Genomic DNA, 10,633 nt, shown 5'->3' with positions numbered 1-10,633 from the left:
CAAATTAACTGAGAAGAATCAAATGTGAAGCTACCAGGAACCGATTATCCTCCAGTGCTGCCATATTCCAGAACTGCAACCTACTCGGAGTGTCCAGAAGTACAAGGTTTTCAGTGCTTAGAGACATGGCCAAGGTAAGGTAGGCTGAAACCCGGCCACCTCTGAACAAAACGCACAAGTTGAATTGTCAAGACTGGGACAAGAAATATCTGAAGACAGATTTTTCAAAGGTTTTATGGACTGATGAGATGAGAGTGACTCTTGATGGACCAGATGGATGGGCCCGTGGCTGTATCAGTAACGGACATAGAGCTCCACTTGGGCTCAGACGCCAGCAAGGTAGAGGTGGAGTACTGGTATGGGCTGGTGTTAGTAAAGATGAACTAGTTGGACCTTTTGGGGTTGAAGATGGCCACAAAATCAACTCTGAAACCTGCTGCCAGTTTTTAGAAGACACTTTCTTCAAGCAGTGGTACAGGAAAATCTTTCAAGAAGAAGAAGAACATTCAAGATCATGATTTTTATGCAGGATAATGCTCCATCACATGCATCAAAGTACTCCACTGCATGGCTAGCCAGTAAAGGCCTTAAGGATGAAAAAAAAATAACGACATGGCCCCCTTCCTCACCTGATCTAAATCCTATTGAGAACCTGTGGACCCTGCTTAAATGGGATATTTACAGTGAAGGAAAACGGTACACCACTCTGAACAGTGTTTGGGAGGCTGTGTTTGCTGCTGCACAAAAAGTTGATCATCAACAGATCAAGACACTGACAGATGAATGGAAGGCTTGTGACAGTTATTGAAAAGAAGGGTGGCTATATTGGTCACTGATTTTTTTTTTTTTTTTTTTTATTTTTTGACATGCCAGAAATGTTTATGACTTTCTTAAGCATTCAGGTTTAGGTTCATTAACATTTTGGATTGACTGAGAGCACTGTAGTTGTTCAATAATAAAATTAATCCTCAAAAATACAACTTGCCTAATAATTGTGCACACAGTGTACAGCTGAGGATGGAGGACTTCCCCAGAGCGAACACTCACTCAAACCAATGGCACAGAGACAATAATAACCACCATTGATGCTATCAGCAAAGTGCCAGTCCAATTTATTTTGAGAGGTATATGTCTATCTTCTCATGTTTTCATATTTTTTTAATATTTCAATCTTTTACAATATCAACCATATGCTCTGAATTTAAATTATAGTTTATATTCGGGGTGATCTTCACAGTGAGTGAAAATATTGTCTGTCCAAAGTTGCATCACTAGTTTGAACTGTGTCATGGCTCACCTTCAACATAGACACTGAAAAAAGGAATTCAAGCCTCAACAGATTTATTAAAAACACAAAGCTGGGAGTTGACGGTAAGGGGATGGTTTAGGTTACCTGATATGGCAAGCTGGTGAATGTTTCTGTACTGCCTCTGCTATGATTGGGCAGTCAGCTAAAATCTGCCTACAGTTTAGCCTCCATGAAGACTCTGATGGCAGGATTTTTGGTTCACAGGTTTAATGACCCTGGGAAAGGTGAAACTGCAACATACAGTACAAGGAATAATCACTTCTACTGGTTCACCATGTATAGTTATAACAATTGAAAAACCTACATTAATTCCCTTTCTAACTCAAATATAAATATGAAATTTTGATTCTAACATCTCTTGCTGTGATGAATTGCTTGCACATTTAATATGTGTGACTCAGTGATTGAGTGCTAGCATAAATCATAGGATATTGTTTTTATCATTAATTTTGCAGAAAATCTTTCTTCAAAATAAATGATCCATATGCACAAAAAAATAAAACAAATCTGTACAAAATCACAGTGCTAACTAGCTTAGATCACCATTGCACAAGCCTTGTCCTCAATTCTTTAACTGACTTCCTGTTTACTGATGACATCTTTCCTGTTACATACTACACTGATTTTAAGGTGGTTGTGAGTTAAAAATAACATATTTAACATCTAAGAAATCTAAAACAACATTCTACCTTAAACTGATGTTACTTTTGATATCAGAAAACTCCCCGCCTGGCATGATTACAGCCACCACACTTACAGTTCAACACCTGACATCTGGAGGGAGAACAAGAACTATTCCTGTAAGAGGTTTCACAAACATTGTTTCTCCTCTGGGCTTGAAGTTTCTTCGTTGTGGTCGCGTTGGAACATTGGGCAATATGTTTCAGGATCCAGGGTCCTTCACTCATATCCACGGTGGAGATCCTGGATGTAGAGCTGTGTTGTGTCTCTCACTTTTGCACTCAGAACGCTGCCCTTGACCTTGAAATTCTTCTTCTAAGTGTGTTGATGCTAAACAGATTTTATTAATAATAATAATAATAATGAATTGGATTTATATAGCACTTTTCAAGGCACCCAAAGCGCTTTACAATGCCACTATTCATTCACTCTCACATTCACAAACTGGTGGAGGCAAGCTACAGTTGTAGCCACAGCTGCCCTAGGGCAGACTGACAGAAGCGAGGCTGCCATATCGCGCCATCGGCCCCTCTGGCCAACACCAGTAGGCGGTAGGGTAAAATGTCTTGCCCAAGGACACAACGACCAGGACAGAGAGCCCAGGAATCGAACCTTCCGGTTACAGATGCGCTTCCCAACCCCCTGAGCCACGGTCGCCCATTTTAGTTAATTATTCATTTGTTTAGGGGGTTTTTTGTTTTGTTTATCTGGCACAAAATATCTTCAACAGAAACTGTTATGATATTTTGATACCACGGTAAGCATTTACAGGATATTGTTTTATACAGGAAAACTGTTACTCAATAAGGCCAATCTACTAGTTGTTTTTCTCTTTCTCTGTGACCCAAGAATTAATGTGTAGGACTCACAAGCTGGTACCCCAAGGTCGAAAACACCACAGAGATGAGACCACTTCCTTACTCCCATCCTCCCTTTTTCTTTATCTCCTGGAAAAGGCTCGTTAAAGGCTAGGTGGTTCGTTTCAGAATTCACTAATGAAAGAACTCTGTATTTTATGTCTAGGAGTGTATTTTGCTGGGATGATCATAAATTATAGCTGAACTGATAAACTACACACAGGATACTTCTTTGCTCACAAGGCAGGAAGACGTTTCCTTATTTAGTCTGTACCGGTTTGAACTGGGAAAGCTGACACACGAACCTTTTTTTTCATCTATATAAACTGCTGTGTATCAAATAAACCTTTGAGTTGATTTGGGAAGGCAACCTGAAGCAGTCTGTGTTTCCTTGTTCTCCCAAGCTGCTCCCGGCGCTGTAACTAACCCAGCTGAACGGCATACCTGAGTGTTACTTTAAATAATTAGGAATCTTAGAAGGAAAGGACAAAACTCTGCTTATCGCTCACGCCACGGAGGAAACCCGGGACGGCAATTTCCTTCAGAAACAGATGTTAGACTTTGACTGTTAGACACTGAAATTTTAGAATATTTTCAGTCTATTCATGGATTTAAAAAAAAGTTATTTTAGCCTAAAAAAAAAAAAAAAAACAAAAGAAAAAAGTTGGAAGTTAGAAGTTATGGAAGCTTGTTTCAGGAACTGAAGACTTTTTTTTCTTCTTTTATTGTCCATAAGTCAGTTTTGGGTATCTCAAAATTTGGACGGAGAAAAAAATGGAAATTTCTAAATAGTTTGTAAGTTAAAATAATGATATAACTTGAAATTCCAACTTGGTTTTCCTTGACAATTTTTCTTTAAATTCTTATTATAAATTTTAAAGGTGGAAATGAGCTTTCCTTCAACAACAGTGCTGTATGTAAGAAATATGTATGTAATCTGGAGGAAGAGCAACAGAGGTAGAGGGTGAAGGAGACTTGATTGTCTGCAGGGAAACTTTTCACACCAGAGAGGAATAAAAATGTCCTGCTGAACTGATAAACTACACACAGGATACTTCTTTGCTCACAAGGCAGGAAGACGTTTCCTTATTTAGTCTGTACCGGTTTGAACTGGGAAAGCTGACACACGAACCTTTTTTTTCATCTATATAAACTGCTGTGTATCAAATAAACCTTTGAGTTGATTTGGGAAGGCAACCTGAAGCAGTCTGTGTTTCCTTGTTCTCCCAAGCTGCTCCCGGCGCTGTAACTAACCCAGCTGAATGGCATACCTGAGTGTTACTTTAAATAATTAGGAATCTTAGAAGGAAAGGACAAAACTCTGCTTATCGCTCACGCCACGGAGGAAACCCGGGACGGCAATTTCCTTCAATTTGGTGTCAGAAGTGGGATGACTGACAGAAGGTAAATATGCGTCTTTCATATTTATATAAAGACCTATTATACCTCTCTCAGTGATCGATCCATAAAGAAACGGGATATGCTGACGAAGTTTCACTTAGTGATCCAGAGAGATACACTGACTGACTTCCTCAGTCCCCGAATAAAGTAAATTAACCCTTGTGTGGTGTTGGTGGACACAGGAAGTTGCCTGTTGTCTTGAATATTTTAATTTTGTTTAAGTTGCTCACTCAGAAAGAGTGACACAGGAAGTTGCCTGTTGTCTTAAATACTTCTCGTTAAGTGAGAAGTTGCTCACCAAAGAGTGACACAGGAAGTTGCCTGTTGTCTTAAATACTTCTCGTTAAGTGAGAAGTTGCTCACCAAAGAGTGACACAGGGAGAAGTTGAACGGGTCTCACAGACCCGATTACCATACAAGGGTTAAAAGCAGTAAATTAAAAGCAGAAAGACACAGGAAGTTGCCTGTTGTTTTACGAGAAGTTGCTCGTTAAGCGAGAAGTTGCTCGCTAAGTGAGAGTTGCTCACACAAACAAAAAATTGCTAGCAATAAATTTAAAGTGACCTCAGCTGTGCCGCAGCGAAAATACTAACCTAAATCCTCCTAGCGTGTAAACCCCTCTGGAAATCACTGAACATGAGTCAGAATTATTCAAAGACCACAGACAGGTCCGATAAAAAATCTAAAGTACCTGTAAAACCAAAAATTAATAAAATACAAAATAAAGTCTCAAATAACGGCTCAGTATAACTCCCATTTCCGGTTACGTGTAACCTACGTCCGCGAATCGGTGAAGACGTCCATGATCACGTATCCAGAACATGCGGGAGTGCTTATGTGACTGACTTTGTTTACAACTTAAGAAGTTCAATGCATTCTAATTTCTTTTCGGAGCCTTATCCCGAACGATTATCGCCAGAAAACAGGTCAGTAGAAATGTTGAATATCATTTGTGATAAGAAAAGTAGTCTGCTTAAAAAGTCCTGTAGAAAATATATGATAGAATGCCGCGACGTGATACATCAAATGTTACCACTATGGAAAAAGGGACCGGAACCAGGTGTAGATACTTTTACATCAAATAAAACTAGTGCAGGCTCTGGCATAGAAAATAAACCTACCGCAGGAAAAGCTAGTCTTGCATGTTCAGCCGTTCAGCCTACAGCCCCACACCCTTACGATGAGACCGAATTAATAGTCGCTGTAGCAGCTGCACGTAAACAATGTCAGCATTCTGATCCAACCAGCTCAAAAGAAAGCGACGAAAAATCTGAATCACATGCAACGGATCTTAGCCATCTCTTTAAACAAGATCAGGAAAAACAATATATACGCCGCAAGGAAGAATTAGCAGAACATAAAAAAAGAGAAAAACTTTTGAAAGAAGAATGTGAGGAACTTATGAAAAACAATTTAGACGACTATGAAGAAAAACTTTTGCATCAGGCAGTGTCCACAATAGACACCCACATGAAACGCCACGATATCGTAGCTAGAGGTTTAGAGGTAGCTAAAGAAATACCTGTTACCCGAACTTTAATAAAGACTTATCTAAAAGGAAAAAAGGAAAAACAAAGCCGGAATGACAAAGGTCCTCACGCCAACACTCGCGGTAGTAAACAAACAGACCCAAAGCATGATAAAGCATCCACAACTGCAGAGTTTTTGTGGGTAAATAATGACAAAATCACCAATTTCTTTAAGAATCTAAAGAAATTCCTGCTAACAATGTCCAGAGACAAAATTGACTTAAATGCAGTAACTATGTGTAAACAGAAGCCTGATGAATCTATCCTAGTATTCATAAAACGCTTTATGCACTGTTGGACAAGCTAGAGGTGCAAATTTAGCTCAGTTTTCCAGCAGCCGCAGACACCCAAAGCAAAAATGAATTTGTGTATTTAATTTAACACAAAGGGTGAAATGTTTGCTGACACTGATAACAGCTTATGTTTTCTCTGCCCTATGTACCGACATGATGGAGAAGGAACATCCTCTGTGTCAGCTGGACCCTCAGCAGAGAATGAACTCAACATCCTTTTTGTCCGGTACTGTATGTCACACACTGTGCCAAAAAAACGTGTACAGACGCCACTACCAGGTAATCCCATGACTGGGAGCCACACTTTTGTTTCTCTCACACTGTTCAACAACATGATAACTGCTCACACAAGTGAAGGTCAAACAGTGATTTTGTCACATAACTCAGACATAGGTTATGATATAACTACACCATGTCGTCACATAGATCTAACCTATCCTATCCACTGTACTATTTCTGCACTTATGTTGCCAGCTGAATACCAGAATATGACATTGTGGTCAAGAAGTGAGAATGATATAGGATTTATTGACTGTACACTTTATCACGTACACCTATTAAAACACAACAAGCCAGTATATGTCAAGCAACATCCCATTTCTGCCGAAAAAGCCGCAGCTCTAGATGTCATCATAGGAGATTTATTGACTACAGGAGCAATAAAGCCCACACTCCTGTCAATCCTGTGCCAAAGCCTAACAAACCTGGCGTATGGCGTTTCATACAAGACTTAAGGCAAATTAATGCAGTCAACATTCCTCTGCCACCTCTCGTTTCAGATGTTCACAGCATATTGACATGCATTGCATACACATTTTACCGTGGTGGATTTATGCTCCGCTCCTTTTTCTCAGTACCTGTGACACACAGCCGTTATTTGCATTCACACATAGAAATAAGCAGTACACTTGGACTTGTTTGCCCCAAGGCATGATAGACAGCTCTGCTGCTTTCTCAATGGTGCTTCACTCCTCCAGGGCTGCACCCTGATCCACATGTGGATGACCTCCTCCTCTGTGCTGAAAGTGAAAAACTGTGTCAAACTGCTACACACATGCTTCTCCAGCACCTCCAAAAGACTGGCCACAAAGCATCTGCAAAGAAAATGCAGTACTGTCAGACTTCTGTTCAATATTTGGGATTCACACTGTCTCACGGAAAACGTTCCATGACTGCAGACAGGGTCAAAGCTGTGACCTCCGTCCCTCGTCCCACTACACAGAAGGAAATGTTGTCCTTCCTGGGCATGGTGAACTATTGCAGACAGTGGATACCAGACTGTTCTTTTCATGACCACATTCTGCGTGACTGTTGTAAAAAAGACAAGCCTCCTCGAATACTGTGGTCCACAGAAATGACTGCCTCTTTCAATGCATTACAGGGAGTGCTGACCTCCGCCACTCAAAGGTGCTGCCTGAATTGTTCAGGAATGCCGGCCTGCCTGAGGGCAGTAGCAGCTTGCTCTATCATGATAAGGGACTGCGAGAAGCTCACACTCTCACATGACACTATTCTACACACCAATCACCAAGTCACGACCATTCTAGCAAACATAACTACACAACATATGCAAATCTCACTATAAAAGCGAGCAGCACACCTGATTCGCCAGCACATTTATTGATCCTATGCTGTGTTCTTCTGACCGACAGGATGGCTCAGACAGGCTTGACGTTCGTGACTGCATGACACGTATACAGGAATCCACAGCACCACGTCCAGATTTAGAGCAAACACCTATCTCAGACTCAGCCACGGTTTATGTGGACGGGTCCTGTTCAAGGCCGAATGACAACTCATTTCTTTGTGGCTATTCAGTGGTGACATTGCCTGACATCATACTAGAGGCTCACTCATTACCATTTCACTCAGCACAAAAAAGCAGAGCTCATGGCTTTAATACGCGCCTGTGAGCTACATTTGGATAAGCATGTGACAATTTACGCAGACAGCCGCTATGCATTTGGCGTTGTGCATGACTTTGGCACATTGTGGAGACAGAGAGGATTTAGATCTGCTGATGGAAAATAAATTGCTAAATTGTGATTTTGTTAAAAGACTTTTTCAGGCTATACAGCTGCCATCGGCCGTTGCAGTTGTAAAAACGAATGGACACAGTACAGCTGACACAGACGAAGCAACAGGTAATGCCTTAGCAGACGTGACAGCCAAAGCTGCAGCTGCATCACAGCTCCCACCTCCGCAGGAAGTATTATCTGTGCCCCTACAGCTGCCACTTGTTACACTCCCAGACTATTTAGACACAAATGTTGATTTAAAATTTATAAAAGAGCAAGCCTGTGCATGTGATTACACCTATTGGGAGAATAATGACTGTACCTTAGATGACAGAGATGGCCTATACAAAATCTTAAGGGTTTGATTGCCCTCCCATATTCCCTGATGCAAGTCCTTGCCCGACATTTTCACTGTGTGAGTCATGTCGGACAAAGAGGGGTAATAGGGGCAATAAAATTAAGATTTGTAATTGAGAAAACATCACATGCAGTAAAAAGCATATTAGCAACCTGTCTAACATGTGCGCGAACTAATGTAGGTAGCTCAAAAGCAAAACATCAGCATTTACCACAACCAGATTTTCCATTTCATACATTACAAATTGATTTCACACATATGCCAGCACAAGGAAGCATCAAGTACTTACTGGTAATAGTGGATCAATTTAGTAAATGGGTAGAAGCTTATCCAACCTCAAAAGAAACTGCAGAAGTAGTCTGTCAAAAGTTGAGCAATGAAATAATACCCAGATTCGGAATACCTCACCAGATTAACAGTGATAAAGGATCTTCATTCACATTAGAAGTAATTCAAAAGTGTGCTAAAACTTTAATGACCTGGGTCAAATTACTTACTCAAGTCCTGTGTGAGATTAGAATGACTCAATCTGCAGTAACCAAATTATTTCCATTTGAAATAAGACTATTTCCAACACCATGGTCAGCTTCCAGAGGGGCACCGCTAGTAGAAGGTGATGTATATTGCATTGTCCACTGATGTTCACAACCTGGTAGAAAAACTGAATAATAACTATCAGAAAGTTTGTCTCTCTCAGCTTTTCCCCTCCACAGTTCCACCAGTGGAGACAAGGAGATGCATGTTGGAGAAGCCACTAAAACCAAGGACTCTCTGGGAGGCCGCGCGTGTTCCAGCCCCAGACTGTACTGGCAGTGACGAAGAACCAGCATCCTCACAGACGGACAACCTCAGTGGATTCATGCCAGCAGGGTTAAGACCAGCCCAATCGGACCATCTCAGGCGTCGGATCAAGCAGACGACATCTCCGGCGAGCCAGCGCCCGGAACTAGAGCAAATAAACACACACGGGTAGATGACATCTCAGGCGAGCCAGCGCCCGGATCCAAAAGTTACATACACACACGCAATCACTGATTAACACACAACGTCTGAAAGAACAACAACAAGGTACTCAAACATCCAGCAGGAACAGAAAGCCAAAAGTACCACATGATGTCTAACCTGATAAAGCCAGACTCATTTCATCCTGATAATGGAGAAAATGAAATGCCCATTGTCATCATACGACGCTTATTCTGTGTCTCTCGAACCTGGGACCAGGCCAGGAGACGACTGAAGAACTGTCTTTCTTATATATTTAGGTTATTTATCACATCTATCGCAGTAACCTTAGGATTTCTCTTTGCTATTTTGTATTGTAAACTGCAACCATGTTCACATTTCTGCAGGTCATATTTTGCTGACTATACCTCATGCTCTATTTTGCAAGACACCTACTTAATGCACTCCTCACGCTCCCTAAAATCAGTAAATAGCAACATAGACGCCACTAATAAACCATCTTATGCGCCCTCTAGAACAGGAGCTAACGCCTGGTATGAAAATGCCAGAACAGCCACTCGTGATTTAGGAAACAGTAACTGTTATGTCTGTTCAAAGGCTAATCCAGAACAGGTAATAGTAGGATACCCCATATCCGGTTTCCCCCTCACTGAGGGACTAGAGAAAATCGGCGGAGATAATGCTCTCTTTAAAGACACTTTACAGTTGACTCTGAGCCCTCTCGACTGCCTACTTAGACACACACACACACCAACTAACCCTGAGACTCCATTAGGCGAATTATTGAAGTTATCTAATGACACCGCAGGGACCTGCGCCCCAATGAAACGCCCTAAGAATAGGTTAAAGCCCTCACTGCCCTTAGGACAGATCCCTCTCCATTTTAATACTAGTATGATATGTCTGCGCAGACTAAAGTTAACTGGCCCAGACACACACATAGATTATACAAAGGATAACTATACATTCTTCTCTGACTCCCCAGGTGCACGCTGTAATGAGACATGGCTAGCTGTCTCTGTGGCTGAAGTTGTATCATATCTGGAGGAACACACACACAGTTCAAGTTCGAGCAGAGAATCGATCATTGTTCCCCCAGACGGTATATTAAATGACACTGACTGGGGGGAGTTAGTTAAATCACACATGGTCACGCGCCTAACTAGAGCAATCCCACATGCTTATTGGATGTGCAATAATACTCTTAGATTAGCTTTACCTGTT

General features: G+C 41.3%; 1 long non-coding RNA gene across 1 annotated transcript; it reads left to right on the top strand.

The window, feature by feature from the left end:
• The first annotated feature begins 4,298 nt into the window (after positions 1-4,298).
• LOC309699814 lies at positions 4,299-9,455 on the top strand. The gene is made up of 2 exons (XR_014274481.1): positions 4,299-4,420; positions 4,487-9,455. It is a non-coding gene; the product is annotated as an uncharacterized lncRNA (long non-coding RNA).
• The last annotated feature ends 1,178 nt before the right edge of the window (positions 9,456-10,633 follow it).

The sequence above is a fragment of the Aulonocara stuartgranti genome (genome assembly GCF_965226115.1).
Source record: "Aulonocara stuartgranti genome assembly, chromosome: 23".
In the NCBI taxonomy this organism is placed as follows: domain Eukaryota; kingdom Metazoa; phylum Chordata; class Actinopteri; order Cichliformes; family Cichlidae; genus Aulonocara; species Aulonocara stuartgranti.
This window is presented reverse-complemented; position numbering and strand designations above follow the sequence as displayed.